General features: G+C 43.5%; 2 long non-coding RNA genes across 8 annotated transcripts in view; both read left to right on the forward strand.

Moving 5' to 3' along the window:
- The window catches only part of LOC102400625, a 57897-nt gene extending 43370 nt beyond the window's left edge, over positions 1–14527 (forward strand). For 2 of the 7 annotated variants that reach the window (XR_006639828.1, XR_006639827.1), the window contains one exon: positions 1509–3481. This is a non-coding gene — a long non-coding RNA (uncharacterized LOC102400625). Of the gene's footprint in view, positions 1–1508; positions 3482–6255; positions 7195–12766; positions 12852–14375 lie in introns of those variants that run through there. The other 5 variants (XR_006543574.2, XR_006639826.1, XR_006543577.2 and 2 more) reach the window with 5 other exon arrangements.
- Positions 14528–14886: 359 nt separating this feature from the next.
- LOC123328620 lies at positions 14887–15899 on the forward strand. The gene is made up of 2 exons (XR_006543579.2): positions 14887–15069; positions 15531–15899. It is a non-coding gene; the product is annotated as an uncharacterized LOC123328620 (long non-coding RNA).
- Positions 15900–25923: the final 10024 nt, after the last annotated feature.

Consider the following 25923-nt stretch of genomic DNA (forward strand, 5'->3'; position numbering starts at 1 on the left):
AGTTATGACTGACCTAGACAGCATTTTAAAAAGTAGAGACATTACTTTGTCAACAAAGGTCCATCTAGTCAAAGCTATGGTTTTTCCAGTCATCATGTACAGATGTGAGTTAGACTATAAAGAAAGCTGAGCGCAGGAGAATTGATGCTTTTGAACTTCAGTGCTGGAGAAGACTCTTGACAGTCCTTTGGACTGCAAGGAGATCCAACCAGTCTATCCTAAAGGAAATCAGTCCTGAATCTTCATTGGAAGGACTGATGCTGAAGCTGAAACTCCAATACTTTGGCCACCCAATGTGAAGAACTGACTCATTTGAAAAGACCCTGATGCTGGGAAAGATCGAGGCAGGAGGAGAAGGGGACGACAGAGGATGAGATGGTTGGATGGTGTCACCGACTCTATGGACATGAGTCTGAGTAAACTCCGGGAGTTGGTGATGGACAGGGAGGCCTGGCACACTGTGGTCCATGGGTTGCCAAGAGTCGGACACTGAGCAACAGAACTGAACTAAACTGAATTGCTTTACAATATTGATTTCTTTTCTGATGTCCATGAACATGAATTGGCCATAGGTGTACACGTGTCCTCTCCCTCTTCTACCTCCAGCCCTTCTCCCCCCATTTCACACCCCTCAAGATTGTCACAGAGCCCCAGTTTGAGTTCTCTAAAGTGTGGATGTGAGCCCTGAGGGAAGACATCATCCAGTCTGTGCCGAGCCTGACAAGGGAGAGACAGATGTGAGCTTGGGGTCTCCTGGCCACCCAGCCAATGCCCCTGTTCTCACCCAGCATGGAGGCTGAAGGCTGAGGGACACTGGAGGCAACCGGGCCAGTCGCTGCAGGCTGTCTCTTAACCAGAGCTAAAGGGCTGAAGAAAAATGGAGCAAGGCAGCTAAGCCAGAGAAGGGGGTAGCCCATCCATCCCAATCCTGCACCCTGCACCCCACACCCTTGAAGAAAAACCCCTGGAAGAGCCTGCAATGTCATCAGCCGCATGAATCTGAAAGCAATAGTGAGAGAGGGGACACCAGATGATGGACAGCACAGAGAGGGGCCGTAATGTGTCCTCCTAAGCTCCCTTCACTGGCCTGCCTGCTTCATTAAAGGGGCAGAAGCAAAGCAAACAAACCATAAGAGATAAAAGTAGATTAAGTGAATTAACATTTGCCTTTGCTTTAAATATAGGTTTGTGTTCAACTAAGCTCTATACGGTCAGTGACATATTAAATTCATCCTTTACCATCCTAGGCCTCAATTTCCTTGTTGTGAAACAAGTCACCTTCCCATAAACATCTGAGGATTAAATGAGATCTTATGTGTGAAAACACTTAGTAAACAGTGATGCCCTTCAGTATTCTTAATCCTGTAATCAAACGTTCACACAGGCGGATTTTTTTAAAAAAATCTTCACGTCTTTAAGAAGGTTTTGAGTTGATTTGTTGTACCTTTCTTAATTAGACATGCATTGCTTTTAGAGTGTCTTTTTGTTTTCTCCCTTTTGCCTTTTAGATTTCAAATCCGGTTTTCAAGTCTGGAACCAGTGTAGGTAATGGAAAGAATATGAATTTTGTGACCCTGTGAAGCAATCATTTCTAATCCCAGCTCTGCTGTGAAAAGCCGTGCCACCTCGAATAAGTCCCTGAGGCCTTTTGTTTATTGATCTATAAAATAGAAGTCAAAACACAGCATTCCCTGTTTTACTGTAAGAACACACCACCTCAATCAGTTCTGAAAACTAGAGAACTGCGATTTCTCCAGCTAGTTCCATGTCAAGGGCGAGTTCCTCTCCAAATAGACTAGAGGCTTCTTTTGCCCCGGCTTCCATGAATATCAAGCACAACCCCTCCGTATTTTGTCAGGGAAACGGAACACTGCCTTTTATAAGAGAGCGCCTGAGTGGCAGGCTGCCCGGCTCCCTGTGGGCTCTCCCTGTGCTTCCTCTAGGCTTGTATTGATATCTGCATGCAAATGTTGGCTCAGCTCCCCCTTTGCAGGCAATAGATTGCTTCTGCTGAAGCTGCCAGTGCAATATTTTGAAAATAGACATCCACTTCTAGAAGAAAAGAGATCCAAATAAGGTTTTTTTCTTTAACATTAAAAATCATTAGAATATCAGGGTCTTTCAGGTCAGCATGAATTTTGAAGCTGTTCCATAAGTCCCTCTTGTCAGGACCACCCATTGGTATAGAGGCAAGTGTCTTTTGGGGGAAAAAAAAAAAATCGGTCGAGATGCTCATGTCTGGGCAAAGAATATGGACCAGGTCTAGCCAAGCGCTCTAAGCTTTTCAGTTTCACACTCTTAACCTTGTGTTCCAGGGGGCTCAGTAGTAAAGAATCCGCCTACCAACGCAGGAGACTCAAGAGACATGGGTTTGATCCCTGGGTCAGAAAGATCCCCTGGAGGAGGAAATGGCAACTCATTCCATTATTCCTGCCTGGAAATATTCCATGAACAGAGGAGCCTGGAAAGGAAACAGCCCATGCGGTTGCAAAGCGCCAGACACGACTTAGTGACTGAACACAATCTTGTGTTACAGGTTGAGTCTCATCTTCCCCAAATTCACGTGTTGAGGTATCAGCCCCTAGTCCCACAGAACGTGGACTTATTTGGAAATAGTCTTCACAGATATAATGAGTTACGATGAAGTCATACTGAAGTAGAAGGGGCCGACATCTGACATGGCTATGCCCTTATAAAAAGGGGAAATATTTACCCAGACATGTTCACAAGGAGAAGGGAAGATGAAGGCAGAGATTAGGGTGATGCTTGTAACAAGCCGGGGAACACCAGAGATCATCAGCAAAACACCAGAAGCCAGGGGAGAGGCTCTGAGGTCCCTTCCCAGGGCTCCCTCAGAGCCCTGGGAAGGGACCCATCCCCACCAGCATCTTCATCTGGGGCCTTCAGCCTCCACACTGAGACGCTACATCTCCGTTGTTTAAATTGTCCAGCCTGTGGTACTTTGTTACAGCGGCTCTGGAAAATGAATACCCTTTGGAAGTGCCTAACGGTCCTGGAAGTGAAAGACTGTGACAGGGGAAGGGCACCCACAGAAATCATTCAGTGTGATCATTTCATGATTCATGAAGAAATAGTATCTGGAATCTTCCTCCAATACTTAGAGGGGAGGGGTTGACTAAGAAGACTTGGCTCCTGGTTACCAGGTGGTGTGCCTTTTTGCTACTTGGCTGTACTGTTAGTGAGGAGATACATGGGGAAAGGTTAATGTCATTCAATATAAACATGCCATCAACCTAGAAAAATTCAGACTTCCTGTTCAGTCCACGGAGGCGTAGAGGCACCCTACCCAACCCTGTCCGGACTTTTCCTAGGTGTGTGCCTGCCCCTCTTATGAGTCCTGAGCAGGCTATCCTGCTTCTCAGAGAAGCTGTAACTAGAAGGCTCCTCCCCCAGATTCTCAGATGTCCCTTTCACTTTCTTTCAGTCTTTGCTCAAATACCACTGTTTCTCCCTTCCTTATCCTGCCACTGCTGCTGCTTTTCAGTCCTCTGACTTTTTGCGACCCCATGGACTTAGCCTGCCGGCTCCTCTGTCCAAGGGATTCTCCAGGCAAGAACCCTAGAGTGGGTTGCCGTGACCTCCTCCAGAGGATTTTCGCAACCCAGGGATCAAACCCGCATCTCTTGCATCTCCTGAATTGGCAGCCGTAGTCTTTACCACTAGCGCCACCTGGGAAGCCTCTGTTCTGCTATGCTTCTTTCCAAATAGTACTTCTGATGCTTTTACATACTCTGTTTATTTCTCATTATTGACTGGGTCTCTCTACTAAAACATAAGCATGAGAAAGTCAGGGATCTTTTTCTGATTTATTCACTTTGTTGTTCAGTTAGTAAGTCATGTCTGACTCATTGTGACCCCAAGGACTGCAGCACGCCAGGCCTCCCTGTCCATCACCAACTCCTGGAGCTTGCTCAAACTCATGTCCATCGAGTCAGTGATGCCATCCAACCATCTCATCCTCTGTCATCTCCTTCTCCTCCTGCCTTCAATCTTTTCCAGCATCAGGGTCTTTTCCAATGAGTCAGCTCTTTGCATCATGTGGCCAAGCTCCATGTGGAGCTTCAGCATCAGTCCTTCCAATGAATATTCAGAGTTGATTTTCTTTAGGATTGACTTGGTTTGACCTCCTTGCTTTGTTCACTTCTATATCCCAAATGTCTAAAATAGTATTGCTTGCCATATATTTGGCTTCTAATATTTTTTTTATTGTTGATAGAATGCATAAACGTTTTAAAAACATCTTTATTTGAATGCTTTCAATGTTACTACTGAATGTAGTTGAGTAATTCAATGTCATTCCTTTGCTCTTTGGAAGACAGCCTCAGAGTGAGGTGTCAGCGACTCAAGGGTTCTTTTGTCTCTGGCAACCTTGGATTTTGGTCTAGTGCCCTGAGTTAGCAGCGAGAACTGTAATTGAGAGAAAGGCCAAAAGAAGCTGAGAAAGCATTGGTGGAAACAATTAAGCCTTAGCGTTTAACCGGCAACAACTTTTCTTTGGTTATTTCTTAATGTGTTTACAGTTTGTGTGTGTGTGTGTTTAAATTAGACTATAGTGACAAAAAAATTTTTTGACAAGATATAAATATTTTCCAGAGTTCCATAAGTTAAAAAGGTGGCAACTAGTCACATGGGCCTGTTTACATTTTGATTAATCAAAAGCTGCTGCTGCTAAGTCACTTCAGTCATGTCTGACTCTGTGCGACCCCATAGATGGAAGCCCACCAGGCTCCCGCATCCCTGGGATTCTCCAGGCAAGAACACTGGAGTGGGTTGCCATTTCCTTCTCCAATGCATGAAAGTGAAAAGTGAAAGTGAAGTCGCTCAATCGTGTCCGACTCTCAGCTACCCCATGGACTGCAGCCTACCAGGCTCCTCCGTGCATGGGATTTTCCAGGCAAGAGTTCTGGAGGGGGTGCCATTGCCTTCTCTAATCAAAAGCGGTTGAAGTTAAAAATTCAGCTCCTTAGTCACATCATCCCCCGTCTTTATTGCTCAATAGCCACATGTGGCTGTTGGCTGCCAGACCTGCCAGAGTCGATGGAGAGCATCCCCATCATTCTAGGCAGGAGGGCTCCATGTGTGTTTTTTAATGTCTGGATGTTGAGCATCATGAAACCAAGGCACCACAAGGAACAGGGGAAATTTTCACTCTTCCTTGGATCACATGGTTCACTGGCCAATTGACTTAGGCCGAGTAGACTTAGCTGGAATTTATGCTTACTTTCTTCCATAACCATTTAATAGACTTGTGAGTAATGGAAATATTATAGTATGTTTTAGCCAGGTTATGGTATTAGTTGCTCAGATCCTGGGGATTTTCAACCTATTGAAGAGAAGCGATGCAGGAAAGGACACAGACGTATGTAAGACTTTCATAAGTTCAGATCAGATCAGATCAGTCGCTCAGTCGTGTCCGACTCTTTGCGACCCCATGAATTGCAGCACACCAGGCCTCCCTGTCCATCACCAACTCCCGGAGTTCACTGAGACTCACGTCCATCGAGTCAGTGATGCCATCCAGCCATCTCATCCTCTGTCATCCCCTTCTCCTCCTGCCCCCAATCCCTCCCAGCATCAGAGTCTTTTCCAATGAGTCAACTCTTCGCATGAGGTGGCCAAAGTACTAGAGTTTCAGCTTTAGCATCATTCCTTCCAAAGAAATCCCAAGGCTGATCTTCAGAATGGACTGGTTGAATCTCCTTCGTAAGTTCAAGCATATACAAATGGTTCAGAATGATTGAAGTTTGGGGTCTATAGAGCACTAGGGCTTGGGTCACAAAACTTGAGCTGTAGCTGATGTATATTTATATCCCTAGCACTTGACATAATACATATTAGTCTACTCCTGTGTATCTGTTGTTGAATGAATGAGTGAATCAATCAGTTAAGCAACCAATACATCAACCAACCAACTGCAAATGATGTATATACAAAGCCAGATGCATTTGTCAGGCTAGAGATGTTATTCCCTACTAATAAATACAACTCAATATTCTAGAGGCTCTCCACTATAAAAGTTTGCTTTTTATTTAATATACATGTCTAAATATAGGTCAGAGTGAAGGATAATCTTCCATGTGGGCATTCATGTACTCAGGTTGATTGGACATCTTTTAGCTATAGCATCCTGAACCAGTGGCCTGCCAGGTCACCAAGGGAGAGGAAAAGAGATGGGAGAGAGATGGCCTTTAGGTATGTCAGCCCAGGAATGACTGGAGTCAATTCTACTTACAGGTCATTGGCAAGAACTTGTCACCTAACCCCGTTCTCTGCAAGGAAGACCAGGAAACAGAAAGGAGCACACAACATGTTTGGTGAGCATCATCCAACTAGCACAGCACATCACAGAGGACCATTGCCAAAAGCTTCAACTTTATCCAATAGGGGTTCACAAGCTATTTTAAAAAATCAGATTTATTTCTTCAAATAAAATATAGTATATAAATACAGCAAAAGTAGAGCTTTCCTGGCTGAGGTGAGAACCCAGAGAGGAGGAACCAAATATCCGCCCATACAACAGACCTTCCTACACCATCTCTGTACCTTCTGTGTTCCTCCAGGAAAATCCAGGGCTCCTCAAGGCAGAGTGAAGATCTGCCAAGGAGTATTGGGAGTCTTGGGAGGGCTTCAAACAGGAGAATTGTGTGATCACATTTTCCCTTTGGGAAGATGAGTGTGGCGAAGTTGTGGAGGGCAGTGGGGAGGGGTGGGTTAGGTGGTGGATGCGCAGTGTGGAGGTCAAGGTGAGAAGCTTCTGGAACCATTCAGGTGAGAGAGGAGGAAGGTCTGAACCAAGTCTCTGTGAGGCTCTATATGTTTTCCCAATTTGTGCCGACTCAAAATTCAGAATCTCTTTTTCAGACAGAGAAAGACAAATATATGATATCACTTAGATATGTAATCTAAAACCAAACGATATAAATGAATTTATTTACAAAATAGACATAGACTAAAAGACATAGGAAACAAACTTATGGTTACCAAAGGGGGTAATGGGGCAGAGGTCAGTAGGGTGATAAATTAGAAGACTGGGATTAATTTATACACACTACTATGTATAAAATAGATAATCAACAAAGTCCTACTGTATGGCACAGGGAACTATACTCAATATTTTGTAATAACCTGTAAGGGAAAAGAATCTGAGAACGAATTTATATTTGAATCACTTTTACTCTCTACACCTGAAACTAACACAACATTGTAAATAAACTATACTTCAATTAAATAAAACAAAAAATTCTTGTGTGAGTTAAAGTATATAACTTCAAAAAATTAAAATAAAATTTTCAAAAAATCTCTGAGTCTTTTTAAAAATCCCTTTTTTAAAAAAAAGCCCCTTTACAGAGGCTGAAGTCATTCCAAGTTTCCTTTCACCACTGACATAGGTCAGACACCAGAGTCCGAGTCAGCAAATGGTTTCTGTAGAGGGAGAGGGGGCTGACATTCCAGGCCTGTGGGCCGTGTGATCTCTATCATAACCACCTGACTCTGCTTTGTTGAGAAAGAGCCACAAAGGACAATAGGCAGACGGATGGGTGTGGTTCCAGTCTAATAAAACTATATTTTATGAACCCTGAAATTTGAATTTCATAGATTTCCCACATGTCATGAAACATTATTTGGCTTTCGATTTGTTTTCAATCATTTAAAAATGTGAAAGACATTCTTAACTCACAAGCCAAATAGAAACATGCTGTGGGCCAGATTCGGCCTATGCCAAATCTGAATATTAGGATATTATGCTGACCTCTTTTTTAAAAAAAAAAATATAGAATGATCGTCTTATTGTGAAAAAGACATATTTATGACAGTAATTTTCTTTTTCTTTTCAAAGAGGTATATTTTGTGATGAAATAAAAATAAAGGTATGAGACTAAGGTTTTCAACAATTTTTCCATAGACTACTCAGAGACTTAAAAAAAAATACTGAGAATCATTGTCAGTTTAGTCAATGCTGATGTATTTTAATGTTGCACCACCGCCAGGCATTGAAACAAACCCACACAATTAGAATAAACAAAGCAAAATGAAACAAGGCTGGAAGGCTCTGGTGTTCCTAAATTCTTTCTTGCCTCTGTCATCAGATCAGATCAGATCAGATCAGTATGCCACCCCATGAATTTCAGCACGCCAGGCCTCCCTGTCCATCACCAACTTCCGGAGTTCACTCAGACTCATGTCCATAGAGTCAGTGATGCCATCCAGCCATCTCATCCTCTGTCCTCCCCTTCTCCTCTTGCCCCCAATCCCTCCCAGCATCAGAGTCTTTTCCAATGAGTCAACTCATCACATGAGGTGGCCAAAGTACTGCAGTTTCAGCTTCAGCATCATTCCTTCCAAAGAAATCCCAGGGCTGATCTCCTTCAGAATGGACTGGCTGGATCTCCTTGCAGTCCAAGGGACTCTCAAGAGTCTTCTCCAACACCACAGTTCAAAAGCATCAATTATTCGGCACTCAGCCTTCTTCACAGTCCAACTCTCACATCCATACATGACCACTGGAAAAACCATAGCCTTGACTAGACGAACCTTTGTTGAAAGTAATGTCTCTGCTTTTGAATATGCTATCTAGGTTGGTCATAACTTTCCTTCCAAGGAGTAAGCGTCTTTTAATTTCATGGCTGCAGTCACCATCTGCAGTGACTTTGGAGCCCGCCAAAATAAAGTCTGACACTGTTTCCACTGTTTCCCCATCTATTTGCCATGAAGTAATGGGACCAGATGCCATGATCTTCGTTTTCTGAATGTTGAGCTTTAAGCCAACTTTTTCACTCTCCACCTTCACTTTCATCAAGAGGCTTTTTAGTTCCTCTTCACTTTCTGCCATAAGGGTGGTGTCATCTGCATATCTGAGGTGATTGATATTTCTCCCAGCAATCTTGATTCCAGCTTGTGTTTCTTCCAGTCCAGTGTTTCTCATGACATACTCTGCATATAAGTTAAATAAGCAGGGTGACAATATACAGCCTTGACATACTCCTTTTCCTATTTGGAGCCAGTCTGTTGTTCCATGTCCAGTTCTAACTGTTGCTTCCTGATCTGCATACAAATTTCTCAAGAGGCAGATCAGGTGGTCTGGTATTCCCATCTCTTTCAGAATTTTCCACAGTTTATTGTGATCCACACAGTCAAAGGCTTTGGCATAGTCAATAAAGCAGAAATAGATGTTTTTCTGGAACTCTCTTGCTTTTTCCATGATCCAGTGGATGTTGGCAATTTGATCTCTGGTTCCTCTGCCTTTCCTAAAACCAGCTTGAACATCAGGAAGTTCATGGTTCACATATTGCTGAAGCCTGGCTTGGAGAATTTTGAGCATTACTTTACTAGCGTGTGAGATGAGTGCAACTGTGTGGTAGTTTGAGCATTCTTTGGCATTGCCTTTCTTTGGAACTGGAATGAAAACTGACCTTTTCCAGTCCTGTGGCCACTGCTGAGTTTTCCAAATTTGCTGGCATATTGAATGCAGCACTTTCATGGCATCATCTTCCAGGATTTGAATAGCTCAACTGGAATTCTATCACCTCCACTAGCTTTGTTCGTAGTGATGCTTTCTAAGGCCTACTTGACTTCACATTCCAGGATGTCTGGCTCTAGGTGAGTGATCACACCATCGTGATTATCTGGGTCGTAAAGATCTTTTTTGTACAGTTCTTCTGTGTATTCTTGCCACCTCTTCTTAATATCTTCTGCTTCTGTTAGGTCCATACTATTTCTGTCCTTTATCGAGCCCATCTTTGCATGAAATGTTCCCTTGGTATCTCTGATTTTCTTGAAGAGATCTCTAGTCTTCATTCTGTTGTTTTTCTCTATTTCTTTGCATTGATCACTGAAGAAGGCTTTCTTATCTCTTCTTGCTATTCTTTGGAACTCTGCATTCAGATGTTTATATCTTTCCTTTTCTCCTTTGCTTTTTGCTTCTCTTCTTTTCACAGCTATTTGTAAGGCCTCGCCACACAGCCATTTTGCTTTTTTGCATTTCTTTTCCATGGGGATGGTCTTGATCCCTGTCTCCTATACAATGTCATGAACCTCATTCCATAGTTCATCAGGCACTCTGTCTATCAGATCTAGGCCCTTAAATCTATTTCTCACTTCCACTGTATAATCATAAGGGATTTGATTTACATCATACATGAATGGTCTAGTGATTTTCCCTACTTTCTTCAATTTAAGTCTGAATTTGGAAATAAGGAGTTCATGGTCTGAGCCACAGTCAGCTCCTGGTCTTGTTTTTGCTGACTGTGTAGAGTTTCTCCATCTTTGGCTGCAAAGAATATAATCAATCTGATTTCGGTGTTGACCATCTGGTGATGTCCATGTATAGAGTCTTCTCTTGTGTTGTTGGAAGAGAGTGTTTGTTATGACCAGTGTGTTTTCTTGGCAAAACTCTATTAGTCTTTGCCCCGCTTCATTCCATATTCCAAGGCCAAATTTGCCTGTTACTCCAGGTGTTTCTTGACTTCCTACTTTTGTGTTCCAGTCCCCTATAATGAAAAGGACATCTTTTTTGGGTGTTAGTTCTAAAAGGTCTTGTAGGTCTTCATAGAACCGTTTACCTTCAGCTTCTTCAATGTTACTGGTTGGGGCATAGACTCGGATTACTGTGATATTGAATGGTTTGCCTTGGAAATGAACAGAGATCATTCTGTCGTTTGTGAGACTGCATCCAAGTACTGCATTTCAGACTCTTTTGTTGACCATGATGGCCACTCCATTTCTTCTGAGGGATTCCTGCCCACAATAGTAGATATAATGGTCATCTGAGTTAAATTCACCCATTCCAGTCCATTTCAGTTCGCTGATTCCTAGAATGTCGACATTCACTCTTGCCATCTCCTGTTTGACCACTTCCAATTTGCCTTGATTCGTGGACCTGACATTCCAGGTTCCTATGCAATATTGCTCTTTACAGCATCGGACCTTGCTTCTATCACCAGTCACATCCACAGCTGGGTATTGTTTTTGCTTTGGCTCCATCCCTTCATTCTTTCTGGGGTTATTTCTCCACTGATCTCCAGTAGCTACCTCACATCCCCATGCCTGAGGCCAGGGGCAGCAGCCGGGAGGAGCAACCCCACGCCTGAGGCCAGGGGTGGTGGCCAGGAGGACCAACCCCACGCCATGGCTGCATGGGCACCTAGAGGAGCTATCCCACGTTGAAGGTCAGGAAGGGCGGCGGTGAGGAGATACCCCTCGTCCAAGGTAAGGAGCATTGGCTGTGCTTTGCTGGAGCAGCCGTGAAGAGATACCCCACGTCCAAGGTAAGAGAAACCCAAGTAAGATGGTAGGTGTTGTAAAAGGGCGTCAGAGGGCAGACACACACACACACTGAAACCATACTCACAGAAAACTAGTCAATCTAATCACACTAGGACCACAGCCTTGTCTAACTCAATGAAACTAAGCCATGCCGGTGGGTCAACCCAAGATGGGCGGGTCATGGTGGAGAGATCTGACAGAATGTGGTCCACTGGAGAAGGGAATGGCAAATCACTTCAGTGTTCTTGCCTTGAGAACCCCATGAACAGTATGAAAAGGCAAAACGATAGGATACTGAAAGAGAAACTCCCCAGGTCAGTAGGTGCCCAATATGCTACTGGAGATCAGTGGAGAAATAACCCCAGAAAGAATGAAGGGATGGAGCCAAATCAAAAAGCATACCCAGCCTCTGTCATAGAAACCCAGAAATAAAGATGCCCCGTCTCAGGCAGAGTCCACTGTGGTGACCACCAGTTAATTGTGAGAATTCCAATTCACTAAACTGAAAAATAGTTTGGACTTCTTAAAGGCAAGAAAAGAAAACAATTTTGTTCTATTTTCCCTTATCAGAAGTCACACGAGTCTCCTGTGTCTCCTGCATTGCAGGCAAATTCTTTATTGCTGAGCCACAAAGGAAGACCCCAATCTTGGCCCTGCTGCTGCTGCTGCTAAGTCGCTTCAGTTGTGTCCGACTCTGTACGACCCCATAGATGGCAGCCCACCAGGCTCCCCTGTCCCTGGGATTCTCCAGGCAAGAACACTGGAGATCCTGGCTCTAAAAGCATCCAAATGGATAAACATACCATCTAAAGCATTCCATGGTAAAGAACCCACCTGCAAGGGAGGAGATGTAAGAGATGTGACTTCAATCCCTGGTTTGGAAGATCCCTGGGAGGAGGGCATGACAACCCACTCCAGTATTCTTGCCTGGATGATCCCATGGACAGAGGAGCCTGGCAGGTTACTGTTCATGGGGTTGCAAAGCGTCAGACACAACTGAAATGACTCAGCATGTAAAAGCATTACCTGAAATTATTTGGTCTTAAAATGATTTTGATTTTCAAAGTAAGGCAAATTTATTTTAGATTCTTTGCAGAGAAAATGACCTAAAGATATAATGCTGAGAATAAAAAGTCACCCAAAATCTCAAAAACCAGGAATAGCCATTGTAAAACAGAGGTCATTTCTTTAACATAAAGGGAGTCATATCGAATCTGCATATTTAAGCCTGATTTTTTTTTTCACTCAACATTATACTCTGCACATCTCCCTTTGTCATTAAAAAGTTCTTGGATCGATGACAGAATTTTGTACAGATGTATTTTTTATTTAATTATTTGATTTAATGAAGCCAATCATACAGTTAGTCAACTAATGTCTATGTGTGCCTCTGGGATGCCAGGGACAGACCAAGACATGACAGGCCTCTGGGACAAGGTCCTTGTCCTCATGGAGCTGACATTGGGTGCCTTTTGTTTTTAAGCCTCAGGTTGGAGCCTGTGATCCTGAGATGAACACAGCAGATTGATTTCTGTTCCCTGGAAGCTCTGAGCTAGTGAGGGAGACAGGTGGGTGGTCCAAGAACAAGGACAGCACAAGGTAAAGAAGGAAGCTTTGCACCTACATAGAAGAAGGGATACATCTGGGATGGTGGGTGTGGAGGACATGGAGAGCTTCTGCTGAACAATGCAGAGTTCAAATCACATTGCTTTTTATTCTAGTCCAAAGTATTGATATCTAGATACAGACCATGCTGCGTCTAAGTCCAAATGATGTCATTCTGCCCAAGACAGTCTGGCTTGGTTAGTCATTTAGAGAAGACTGAGCAGTGGGCAAAGAATCCACCTGCAATTCAGGAAATGCAGGAGACGCAGGTTTGATCCTTGGGTCGAGAGAATCCCTTCAAGGAGGAAACGGCAATCCACTCCAGTATTCTTGCCTGAAAAATCCCATGGACAGAGAAGCCTGGAGGGCTACAGTCCAAAGGGATGCAAAGAGTCGGACACGATTGAGCATGTACCTTGGCTGTTGGCCTGGCTTAGCATTTAGTATAAGCTTATTTGGAGAAGGAAATGGCAACCCACTCCAGTATTCTTGCCTGGAGAATCCCATGGACACAGGAGCCTGGCAGGTTAAAGTCTATGGGGTCGCAAGAGTCAAACACGACTGAGCGACTAAGCACACAGCACACACTGAGCTGGGAAAGATTGAAGGTGGGAGGAGAAGGGGATGACAGAGGATGAGATGGTTGAATGGCATCACCAACTCGATGGACATGAGTTTGAATAAGCTCCAGGAGTCAGGGATAGCCAGGGAAACCCGGCGTGCTGCAGTCCATGGGGTCGCAATGAGTTGGACACGACTGAGCGACTGAACTGAACTGAACTATACTCAACAAACCAGAAAGGATACAGGTTCTCTCACCAGATGATACTGGAAGCAGCATCATTTAATAGAAATTGTTCTTGGACCAGGATTCCATGCCTTAAATCCTGGACTCAGGATTAATGGAGACAATAATATCCATGCTCTTCCAAGTGACATTTCTTGGGGTCTGTCATCAGAGTACACCAGCGTCACCTCTGGGGATAGTTCTGGCTCTACCTGGCACAGAAGAGATTCTACTTGTTGTTTTGAATAAATTAGCATAATCTTGCCCACACAGATCCTTATCTGTGAAATGGGAATAGAGTGTCTGCTTGATTTTCACCAAATTGTTATGAAATTTAACTAAGATGCTGTATAAGACAGCATTGTAGAACAAAATATAAAGTGTTATAATAACCCTTTCTAAAATAAAACCATCACATTGTTTGTGAAGAAGGTTCTAACTTTTCCAAGATGCTTTTACATGTGATAATTGTTATTATTTTTAACCACCTGAGCACATGTAAGTAGATTTTTTCTGTACACCTCTATCTCTTCTATAAAACGTGATTGTCCAGTGTCTTCTGAACCATCTTCAGAGTCATTGTTATTGTTTAGTATGTCCGACTCTTTTGCAACCCCACGGACTATTGCCCACCAGGCTCCTCTGTCCATGGGATTTCCCAGGCAAGAATACTGAAGTGGGTTGATATTTCCTTCTGCAGGGGATCTTCCTGACCCAGAGATAGAATGTGTGTCTCCTGCATTGTAGGTGGGTCCTTTAGCTCTGAGCCACCAGAGAAGCTCTTCATCTTCAGAAACAGGAGCGACATGGATATGACGGAGTCAAATCCCAGCCTGTCTGGACTTGAGGCAAGTGATTTAAAACCTATGCACTATGATTTCTTCTGCAAAGCCATGCCTCACAGCAGCACTGTGGGGAATCAATAAGCTACCATGAAATGAGATAAGAGAGGGACCCAACAGGACAGCACAGATGAAACACTTGTCTTATCGCAGCTCTTGTCCTGCTCTATCACTTACTAACGCACACTGGGTTTTCATTAACCCAGCACACTGCTTTCACAGGGCGCTGCTTGCCCACTCAGGAGACGCCCTCACCCACATGGGTGCTGACCCAGGTCCCTTCCATCTTACTGTTCTGGTTAAGTGCTTGGATTCTAAAACGGCCAGTTTCAAAACACTTGTTTTGACATGTGAATTTGTTCCAGCAGGACTAATCCGTTAGGGAAGACTTGGAGCACCATGTGAATCTGTTTGTGTATGCATAATTGCATCTGCAGGAAACTACATCCAGCTGACCGAGCTCTGTAGAAATATGCACAACTCACAGACCTCACACCACTCCTGGCTACTGCGGAAGGCAGAATGTATGATGACCACACCCAGCCACAACTGGTATGCATATCTGCTCTCTGTTTGCTGATCACCCTCTTTCCTCCACTTCACTAGAGCTCACCAGCTGTCCCCTCTAGCACCCACGGGCAACCAGCAAACTCCAAATCTTCTCCAAGGGAAAATGCCAGGTTCACTGTGGTATGCATATGTGTCTTCATCATTTAATGTGTACACCACTCTGTATCATTTTTATTAGTTGTCTCTCTTTGTGAGCATGTGTCATTGATGAAGTTTTTGAGTTTTGTGCCCCCCACTTTTTCCCTAAGTCCTGTGGTTTTGCATGGCCCTGTCATTTGTAGAGACACATATGTTGTGTTACAGCATAATTTACCCTACAGGAGTCTATGCTATAAGCGAGAAATTTTACCTTGCTGGACCTGGTATTTCTGAAGATCAATATTGCTATTTTTTATAAAGTTTGATCCGGTGTTCCACACAAGTGATTTATCCTCACTTTACAGGTGACTGATCTGGGGTTTAGGAGTAAAACCTCACTTTTCATAAGAGAGAGGTGAAATAAGAATTAGAATTGCCTCCTGTCTACTGTTGTGGGGGATGCAGCATGTTGCCATGGGAACCGAATGGTCTTTGGAGTGGAACACTCCTCTACCTGAGGTCCTGCTTGACAAAATCCTTCTACCAGCGTGACTTCAGTGAACTCCTCAAACCTCCTCAGGTGGCAACAGGAAAATGGCACTCAGTCTCAATCACTGAAAATTAAGTTACAAAATGCATGAAAAATCCCAGCCTAGTGCTTGGAGCAGAGCAGACGTGTTTGTCCTCATTGTCTTCCTTTGTATAATGACACCCAATAAATTTTATTGAGCATATATTTGGTCACAGGGACTGCAATAAGCACTTTTCAGGTATTATCTAATTTAATCATTTTAGCAACACCATGAAGAGGATTCTGTTATTATTCCTATTCTACAGATAAGCAAGAAGATGTACCAAAATGTCAGGTGATCTGCCTGAGATCAAAGAGAGAGTGTGCCAACTGTGAAGTTTATTGACTCTCAGCTCCAACTCCCTCTTCAATCCTCTGTGATGCTGAGACGGGGGCTTTGCAAAGCACACGCCTGCTCTGCCACCCTGATTCCCACAAGTCTCTGAAAGGCTGAGGGACTTGCTGCTTCTTTTCCCCTAGCACCACTTCCTGTCTGCTATTTGCATCACTTCCTGTCCACAGCTTACATCATTTCCTGGCTGCTATGAGTCCCCTAGAGCTCATGTTCCCTTGGCAGAAGCCATTTCTTCCTATTCCCATAGCTGAATCCACTTTGCTGTTTTTCTACCACTGCGAGCTCTACTGTGTGCCTGCCAAAACATACCAGCCAGGAAGTTTTCTCAGAAGCCTGTTTTCGCTCTAAGGGGTCCTCTGTTATGGTTCAATGATTTAATCACCTAAATAAAGGTGATTAAAGGGGATAGAATCTTCATCCCCCTCAGAGGTAGGGACTGTAGATGCATCCGGCAGTTGTTCCTCTATGGTATCTTAGAGTTCACTTCTTACCCTTTTTCACCCTTTCAGTCACCTAGTAATCAACTTTATTCCTTCTTAACAATCATTTGCAAATTCTGTTAGCCAAAGTAAATTGTGTGCTCTGCATCTTGGCTGTGCCCTGACCAATGCATCTCTGAGGGGCAGAGACAGAACTGGAAACCAGATGGGGAAAACTTCTCTGCACACTGCCTTGAAACAATTTTTCATAAGTGTGGATCCTTACGTGGTCTCCACTATCTTAAACATAAACCCAGTCATGAGGTACCTGGAAACATTATATTATCAGCTCTGATGTTCTAGGATCACAGAAACTCAATACTTCAATCAACCCTCATTGCGACCTAACATTTGGGAACCAGTGGTAAGGACTGCTGACCTCTCCTCATGACCCACTGACCACCAACCAAAAGAGGAAAGAGTTAAGGAAGGTCAATAGATAGCAGATGTTCATGCTGACCTATTAGAAATCTTTCTTTGTCATGCTGCACTTTTACAGAGAACAAGAGACAGAGTATCCTCCCAAGAAACTGCTAGTCGACAGCCTTCTAGAATGTCTGAGCTGGAAGGGACCTCAGAGAACACCTGTCCACTAAACTCCCACTTTATTAATGAGTGAATGGAGGCCCAGAGATGGACAAAGTGCCAGCCCCAAATCACAGTGAGTCGGTGCTAAAGTCCAGACTAGGGCATAGTCTCCTGACTCCTGATTTTTTCACGTGAAACCATGGATTCGGGAGCTTACTGGGTACGTTTTGTGCTTTAGCACTTTTTCAAGGGATTACAGTTGCTTCTCTAGAATATTATCTCTTTTTGCTTCTCCCCCATCCCAGTTCCTAGGAGGCCTGGGAGATGGGAGAAAGACAGGTTCTTTTCTCTGTTCATAGTATGCCTGACCTTATTTTGCTGCTTCTTTCTCCTCTTCCTTCTCCCTCCCACAGGATGGCAGTAAGGGTGAAGCAAGTGAGATGAACATGGATGAACAACTCATGAACATGAGATGACCCCAGGTCAAAAAGGGTCAGACCCTGGCTATATTTAAAATTTAGATATTTTATTCATCACTAATGTTTTGGCATGAATTTTGATTCTTAAAATATTGAATCAAAATATTATTTATCAGGATTATTGAGTTTTTTCAAGCCTGCTTATAATTTGCACCCAAGGCTTGCATCTTACTCATAACACCCTTGTACCATCCCTGCCATTCTGCCCATCCTTCCCTGCTATATGCCCCAGAAAGGTCACTTTGGCATTCTTGTAATCATTTTCTGATGCATGACTCCCCATCTGAAACACAAAAAACTCTGCTACTGATGGCTCAAATGATGAACATGAACAATGATCACCTAGGATCATTTTACCCAAGAAAAAAGGGAGAATCCCTAACTTTGATGAGAAGGATGCCAAGGCAGTAGAATAGCATGGGATTTGAAGTCAGATGAACTTGGGATTGAATCCTGACAATGCCACTCAGCAGTTGTGCGATACCCACTGATCCACTGATGGATGTGAATGATTTCTATGTCCTGAAGGCACTGGATATGCAGACAAGATCAAGGCATATTCCCTGCTCCTAAGGCAACCACAACCTAGATGGAGGGAATTGTTTACTTCTCTGGGCCTTGTTTTCTATAATGGAAAATGGAAATAGAATTATCTCCTTGGAAAGAATAAATACAGCTCTCATATGACATTGCTTATCATCATGTGGCAGCTCCATTAAAATTTGCCTCCACAAAAGTAAATAAGTTCTTCCCTGGAACATTGTTCACAGAAGTAATCATCACTGTATACAGTTACTTTTCCACAGTTTAGATTTATTGTCATACAGTTACTAAAGCTAATTTGGGAAGACCCAGAAAAAAAAATCACTGGAAACCTTCTGATGAAGTCCCTTGGAATTTAAGGAAAACACTGAAGATGACACATTCTTTTCAGCCACACTCAAGGCTTTTGGATTTAATTGATGCTTTTGAACTGTGGTGTTGGAGAAGACTCTTGAGAGTCCCTTGGACTGCAAGGAGATCCAACCAGTCCATTCTGAAGATCAGCCCTGGGATTTCTTTGGAAGGAATGATGCCAAAGCTGAAACTCCAGTACTTTGGCCACCTCATGCGAAGAGTTGACTCACTGGAAAAGACTCTGATGCTGGGAGGGATTGGGGGCAGGAGGAGAAGGGGACGACAGAGGATGAGATGGCTGGATGGCATCACTGACTCGATGGACGTGAGTCTGAGTGAACTCCGGGAGTTGGTGATGGACAGGGAGACCTGGCGTGCTGTGATTCATGGGGTCGCAAAGAGTCGGACACGTATGAGCAACTGAACTGAACTGAACTAGTGGTTTTCATTCTGAGCACCCCTGGTATTTTGAATATGCATCCTTTCAACAGAATCTTTGTCCTGCACCTCACTTCTCTCCCTCGAACTTAGTGTATCTCCCTTATTGGACAATGGCTTTGTAGGCATCTCTTCACAGAGGGATTGACAGTAATCTGGGAAATATTCCATACACTGTGGTGCTACAATTACAATCTTTATCAGAAGATGTTTGGGGCACAATTTCTCCTAAAGCAGTGTGGTAGGCAGAACTCTAAGATGAGCCCCAGTGAACTTACCTTTCCATAATCTCCTGCTCTTGAATGCAGGTGGAAACTGTGACTTCTGGCCAATAAGATATGACAAAGTGAGGGAATAGTCACTCTCATGATCAGGGTATAATATATGACTCCACCTACAATAGAGGTTCTCCTGCTCACCTAGAAGAAGTGTGCATGTTTTTGTACATTACCCAAGAAATGGATAGGGGTGGTTAGACAAGGCGGCAGACAAGGGTTTATGGGGCTCATCAAGGCTGAGAGAGACCTCACGGCCCATGTTCTGGGGAATGATGGCTCCAGTTCCCACCCCCTAGGAATCTGCTCCTTCCCCATTGCCTTTCATGGTGAGGCTGTCTATTCTTGGCCTTCAGGGAGTGACTCTGAGGAAGTTGGGGTGGAAGGAAACGTATGCCATAATATGCAATTGAAGTCTATTCGTTGGCTCAGGCTGCCCAAAACACAACATAACAGACTGGGTGACTTAAACAAGAGACATCTCCCAGTTGTGAAGGTTGAAAGTCCATGAAGTCCACGGTCAAGGTGCCTAAAGATTCGGTTTCTGGTGAGACCTCTATTACTGGTTGCACACGGCTGCCTTCTTGCTATATCCTCACCTAGCCTCCCCTCTGTGTCCTCTTGGAGATGACGTCTTTCTCTCTTCTTCTTCTTGTGCACCAGGACTATAGGGCTAGGACTCCACCTTCATGAGTTCACCTGACCTCAGTTACCTTCTTAAAAGCCCTATCTCCAAAGACAGTCACACTGAAGCTTAGGTCTTCAGCATGTGTATTTGAGGTATACAATTGAATTCATAGCAATAAAGAATAGCTATTTTTATATGTGAAGCAGCAGTTATATGTCAGGCATTACACTATGGATTTTTACATTATTTTATTCAATATATTTAAGGTCTTTTCAGTATATATAAATGAGTGTGAGTTTAGAGCTTCATTTTAAAGATAAGGAAAATGAAGGAGAGGTTGAAAACTCAGGACTGATAATAAATAAATGACAGATCTAGGAACTCAGATCTGAACTCAAATGTGCTTGTCTCCAAAGATACTGCTCCTTGTTTTAGTTTCAATCTTCCCCTCTTCCTCACTCACACACACACTTCTGTCCATGTTATAGCAGCAATACCATCTCCAACAAGAACACCATCTCACAATGGAACTGAATTAAAACTGTCAATGTGGTCCTGTTTCTCAGGTGTTTTACCATCCAACCTAACCATAGTCACTTTGATTTACCATCCTGTCCACCCAGTTTCATCCTTCTCCCAGTTTTAAGACTCATTTTGATACTCACGCCTGGAGCCAGGGCAAACGTGGAATGGCCATGAAAGCTGTGAAATAAATTTAAATGAATTGCAGTTTTCCCAAAATGCTTAAAGGGTGAAGATCAATGTCTGAATGAATTAAGGAATTCAACTTTGTGTGTGTGTGTGTGTGTGTGTGCACACATGTGTGCACATACTCACAGAAGCATGGATGTCTATGTCCAGGGAAAGTGAAGGATGTAGGGAGGAAGGCTGGAAAGAAGACAAAGAGAGACAGGGGAGGGAGAGATATTGAAACTGAACCAGGGCCTACTAAAGCCACTAAAAGAGAGGAAATCTGCTGAATAACGTCATTCATTATTCTCGTTTTGCACTTGAAACAAATGGTAATTGTTGGTTTAGCTAACAAGTTGTGCCTTAATTACAGACCATTAGACACCATTAATAAAGGAAACCAATTCCACAAGAATCTAAATTTCACTTCTTGCATTTCTTTCTCTAGAAAGAAGACCAACTCAAAACAGATTTGATTCTCTGCTTCCAAATCCTGTAACAGGCTAGAGACTCTCATCCATCCGTAGTTTAGCTCAGCTGTCCTTTCCTTCTCTGGGGAGCCTTTCCAGGGCTTGTCACCCATCCCTGCTGCTTGAGGCATGGCAGCATCCCTGGGCTTCCTGTCCTGGACTTTTTAAAAAGTTCTTGGCCCCTCGGCATGTGGGATCTTAGTTCCCAGACTAGGGATGGAATCAGTGCCTCCTGCATTGGAAGCTTGGCCCCATAGCCTCTGGACCACCAGGCAAGTCCTGCCCTGGGCTTTTAAAATTTTTTTAATTAATTTATTCTTTTAGGCTGTACAGTGTCTTAGTTGTGGCATGTGGGGTCTTTTATCATAGTTGTGGCAAGTAGGAACTAGTTCCCTGACTAGCAATTGAACCCAGGGCCCCCTGCACTGGGAACGTGGAGCCTTAGCCACTGGACCATCAGGGAAGTCCTGTCCTGGGCTCTCAAGAGGCAGGTTCTTTTGTGGACCTGTAGCCGAATGACCTGTCTGCCTGTCTACCTCTCCAGAGAGCCTCCAAGACAGCTACTCACAGAGGAATGATGCTTGTTTTTTAAATCCTACTTTCCAGTGAAGTAATAACAATAATTACCCCTCATCTTTGTCGTTAAGTTTCTTATTTATGAAGACACTTCTGTTGACTTCTATCTAATTAAATATTCCAACAATTCACTAACAGAGCCAATATTGCCTCTTCTGCTATGCATTTCTCCCAGAAATATACTCCCAATCACTACCCACCCTCCAAAAAAATTAGGAATGGGAAGGAACAGAGGCTGGTTACTCACTCCAAAGCCAGTTTCTCCTACCAGTAGCTTTGTCACTGGGAAATGTAATTCCTTTGAAAAATAAACACTCCCACTTTCAGTACAAGGACATATGTATCCATCCTACGTTTGATCCCTGGGTTGGGAAGATGCCCTGGAGGAGAGCATGGCAACCCACTCCAGTATTCTTGCTGGGGAATCCCATGGAGAGAGGAGCCTGGAGGGTGACAATTCATAGGGTTGCAAATGGTTGGACACAACTGAAGCAACTAAGCACACAGTCATCCATCCTAAAAAGGCTTTCTCCTAACGCAGAAGTTACTTGCAGTAAACTCAAGGCAATCCAGCCACGGTAAAAAGGCTCACAGAGGCACCCGATCATTGAGTTATACCAAGCCAGTACTCAGATTTGTGGGATGTAGATGGTGACTGCAGCCATGAAATTAAAACACACTTGCTCCTTGGAAGAAAAGCTATGACAAACCTAGATAGCACATTAAAAAGCAGAGACAATACTTTACCAACAAAGGTCTGTCTAGTCTAAGTTATGGTTTTCCAGTAGTCATGTATGGATGTGAAAGTTGGAACATAAAGAAATCTGAGCACTGAAGAATTGACGCTTTTGAACTGTGGTGTTGGAGAAGACTCTTGAAAGTCTCTTGGACTGCAAGAAGATCAAACAGTCAATCCTAAAGGAAATCAGTCCTGAATATTCATTGGAAGGACTGATGCTGAAGCTGAAGCTCCAATACTTTGGCCGCCTGATGCAAAGAACTGCCTCATTGGAAAAGAACATGATGCTGGGAAAGATTGAGGGCAGGAGGAAAAAGGGATGATAGAGGATAAGACGGTTGGATGGCATCACTGACTCGGACATGAGTTTGAGCAAGCGCCAGGAGTTGGTGATGGACAGGGAGGCCTGGCATGCTGCAGTCCATGGAGTCAAAAAGAGTTGGACACGACTGAGTGACTGAACTGAACTGAATGTGGTCCTGGTAACATTCTGAGACAGATGCTAACAAATTTCCCAACACTCCCAGCAAGGTAAAATTGTTGGCCTCTCCTTTATGTTACTGTCAGAGTGATGGTTCTAATGCTCATGTTTGCTGTGCGTCTGTCTTGCTTCATCCCCTTCCTGACTCTGCACTGCCATCCAGAAGGACTTTAGCAGCACATAGATGGACTTTCTCCACCTCAGCACACTCCACTGGGAATCTTAGATTTCACCAGCTGGGGAGATGACACTTATGTCAAACAATTCACTGAGCTTCTGGTTAGAGATGAGTCCCCAGCCCTAAATGTGACTCAGTTTTTCTCCCTGACTTTTACTGAGATGTGTTTGTTTATTAGTGAAAGTTTATATATACTGTTACAGAGTGCCAAACAAGCACTGTGTCAAAACAGTGGCATAGCATCGAAGAAATCTTTATACTAAGAATTCATACACAGAAAGCAGGGCACAGCTAAATGGAAGACTTTTGGAGTCCTGCTTGCGTGCAGCACTCTTCACATTGTCTGGAGCCATTCAGGACAGATCTTTCTTATTAACAAACGTGTCTGCTTTGAAGACTAGCAGGAGAAGTGGCAGGGCTTCCCTTGTGGCTCAGATGGTGAAGAATTCACCTGCAATGCAGGAGGCCCAGGTTTGATCGCTAGGTTAGGAAGATCCCCTGGAGAAGGGAATGGCAACCCACTCCAGTATTTTTTCCTGGAGAATTCCATGGACCGAGGAGACTGGTGGGCTACTGTCCATGGGGTCTCAAAGAGTCATCCATGACTGAAAGACTAACAAGGAGAAATGGCATCTGACCTAACCATGTATGTGGTAGTGAAGCTTCTCAGGAATGTATTGATCTGATCTACACAAAAAAAAGAAAATAAATTAATCTTAGTAAGTTAAGGAGTCTTTTTTTTTTTTCTTTTTCTTTTTCTTTTTGGCCTACGCAGCTTGTGAGATCTTAGTTTTCTGACCAGGGATTGAAAGTGTGTCCTCAACAGTTAAGGGGCAGAGCCCAAATCACTGGACGAATAGGTAATACCCAAACGGTTTGTTATTCTGGACTTTCACTGGTGCTGTTTAATTGCTAAATCATGTCCAACTCTTTCATGACTGCATGGACTATAGCCATGAGGTTCTTCCATCCATGGGATTTCCCAGGCAGGAATTCCCAGGCAGGAATACTGGGGTGGGTTGACATTTCCTTCTCTAAAGGATCTTCCCTACTCAGGCTTAGAACACCCATCTCCTATGGTGACAAGTAGATTCTTTACCACTGAGCCACCAGGGAAACCCTTTGTTACAATGAACAAAAGTCTTTTCTGGTTTTGTAGGTGGCTCAATTGCATGTGTCCATAAAAGGAAAAGAACAGCAATTTAAGTCCAAATTCAGACTTAAATTAAAGAAAGTAGGGAAAACCACTAGACCATTCAGGTATGACCTAAATCAAATCCCTTATGATTATACAGTGGAAGTGAGAAATAGATTTAAGGGACTAGATCTGATAGAGTGCCTGATGCTATGGACAGAAGTTTGTGACACTGTACAGGAGATAGGGATCAAGACCATCCCCATGGAAAAAGAAATGCAAAAAAGCAAAATGGCTGTCTGGGGAGGCCTTACAAATAGCTGTGAAAAGAAGAGAAGTGAAAAGCAAAGGGGAAAAGGAAAGATATAAACATCTGAATGCAGAATTCCAAGGAATAGCAAGGAGAGATAAGAAAGCCTTCCTCAACGATCAGTGCAAAGAAGTAGAGGAAAACAACAGAATGGGAAAGACTAGAGATCTCTTCAAGAAAATCAGAGATACCAAGGTAACATTTCATGCAAAGCTGGGCTTGATAAAGGACAAAAATGTTATGGACCTAACAGATGCAGAAGATATTAAGAAGAGGTGGCAAGAATACACAGAAGAACTGCACAAAAAAGATCTACATGACCAAGATAATCATGATGGTGTGATCACTCACCTAGAGCCAGATTCTGGAATGTGAAGTCAAGTGGGCCTTGGACAGCATCACTATGAACAAAGCTAGTGGAGGTGATGGAATTCCCATTGAGCTATTCCAAACCCTGAAAGATGATGCTGTGAAAGTGCTGCATTCAATATGCCAGCAAATTTGGAAAACTCAGCAGTGGCCACGGGACTGGAAAAGGTCAGTTTTCATTCCAATCCCAAAGAAAGGCAATTCCAAAGAATACTCAAACTACCGCACAATTGCACTCATCTCACACGCTAGTAAAGTAATGCTCAAAATTCTCCAAGCCAGGCTTCAGCAATATGTGAACCATGAACTTCCAGATGTTCAAGCTAGTTTTAGAAAAGGCAGAGGAACCAGAGCTCATATTGCCAACATCTGTTGTATCATCAAAAAAGCAAGAGAGTTCCAGAAAAGCATCTATTTCTGCTTTATTGACTATGCCAAAGCCTTTGACTGTGTGGATCACAATAAACTGCAGAAAATTATGAAAGAGATGGGAATACCAGACCACCTGATCTGCCTCATGAGAAACTTGTATGCAGGCCAGGAAGCAACAGTTAGAACCGGACATGGAACAACAGACTGGTTCCAAATAGGAAAAGGAGTACATCAAGGCTGTATATTGTCACCCTGCTTATTTAACTTCTATGTAGAGTACATCATGAGAAACGCTGGGCTGGAAGAAGCACAAACTGGAATCAAGATTTCCGGGAGAAATATCAATCTCCTCAGATATGCAGATGACACCACCCTTATGGCAGAAAGTGAAGAGGAACTAAAGAGCCTCTTGATGAAAGTGAAAGTGGAGAGTGAAAACGTTGGCTTAAAGCTCAACATTCAGAAAACTAAGATCATAGCATCTGATTCCATCACTTCAAATAGATGGAGAAACAGTGGAAACAGTATCAGACTTTATTTTCTGGGCTCCAAAATCACTGCAGATGGTGACTGCAGCCATGAAATGAAAAGACGCTTACTCCTTGGAAGGAAAGTTATGACCAACCTAGATAACATATTGAAAAGCAGAGACATTACTTTGCCAACAAAGGTCCGTCTAGTCAAGGCTATGGTTTTTCCAGTGGTCACGTATGGATGTGAAAGTTGGACTGTGAAGAAAGCTGAGTGCTGAAGAATTGATGCTTTTGAACTGTGGTGTTGGAGAAGAC

The sequence above is a fragment of the Bubalus bubalis genome, chromosome 12 (genome assembly GCF_019923935.1).
Source record: "Bubalus bubalis isolate 160015118507 breed Murrah chromosome 12, NDDB_SH_1, whole genome shotgun sequence".
Lineage (NCBI taxonomy): Eukaryota > Metazoa > Chordata > Mammalia > Artiodactyla > Bovidae > Bubalus > Bubalus bubalis.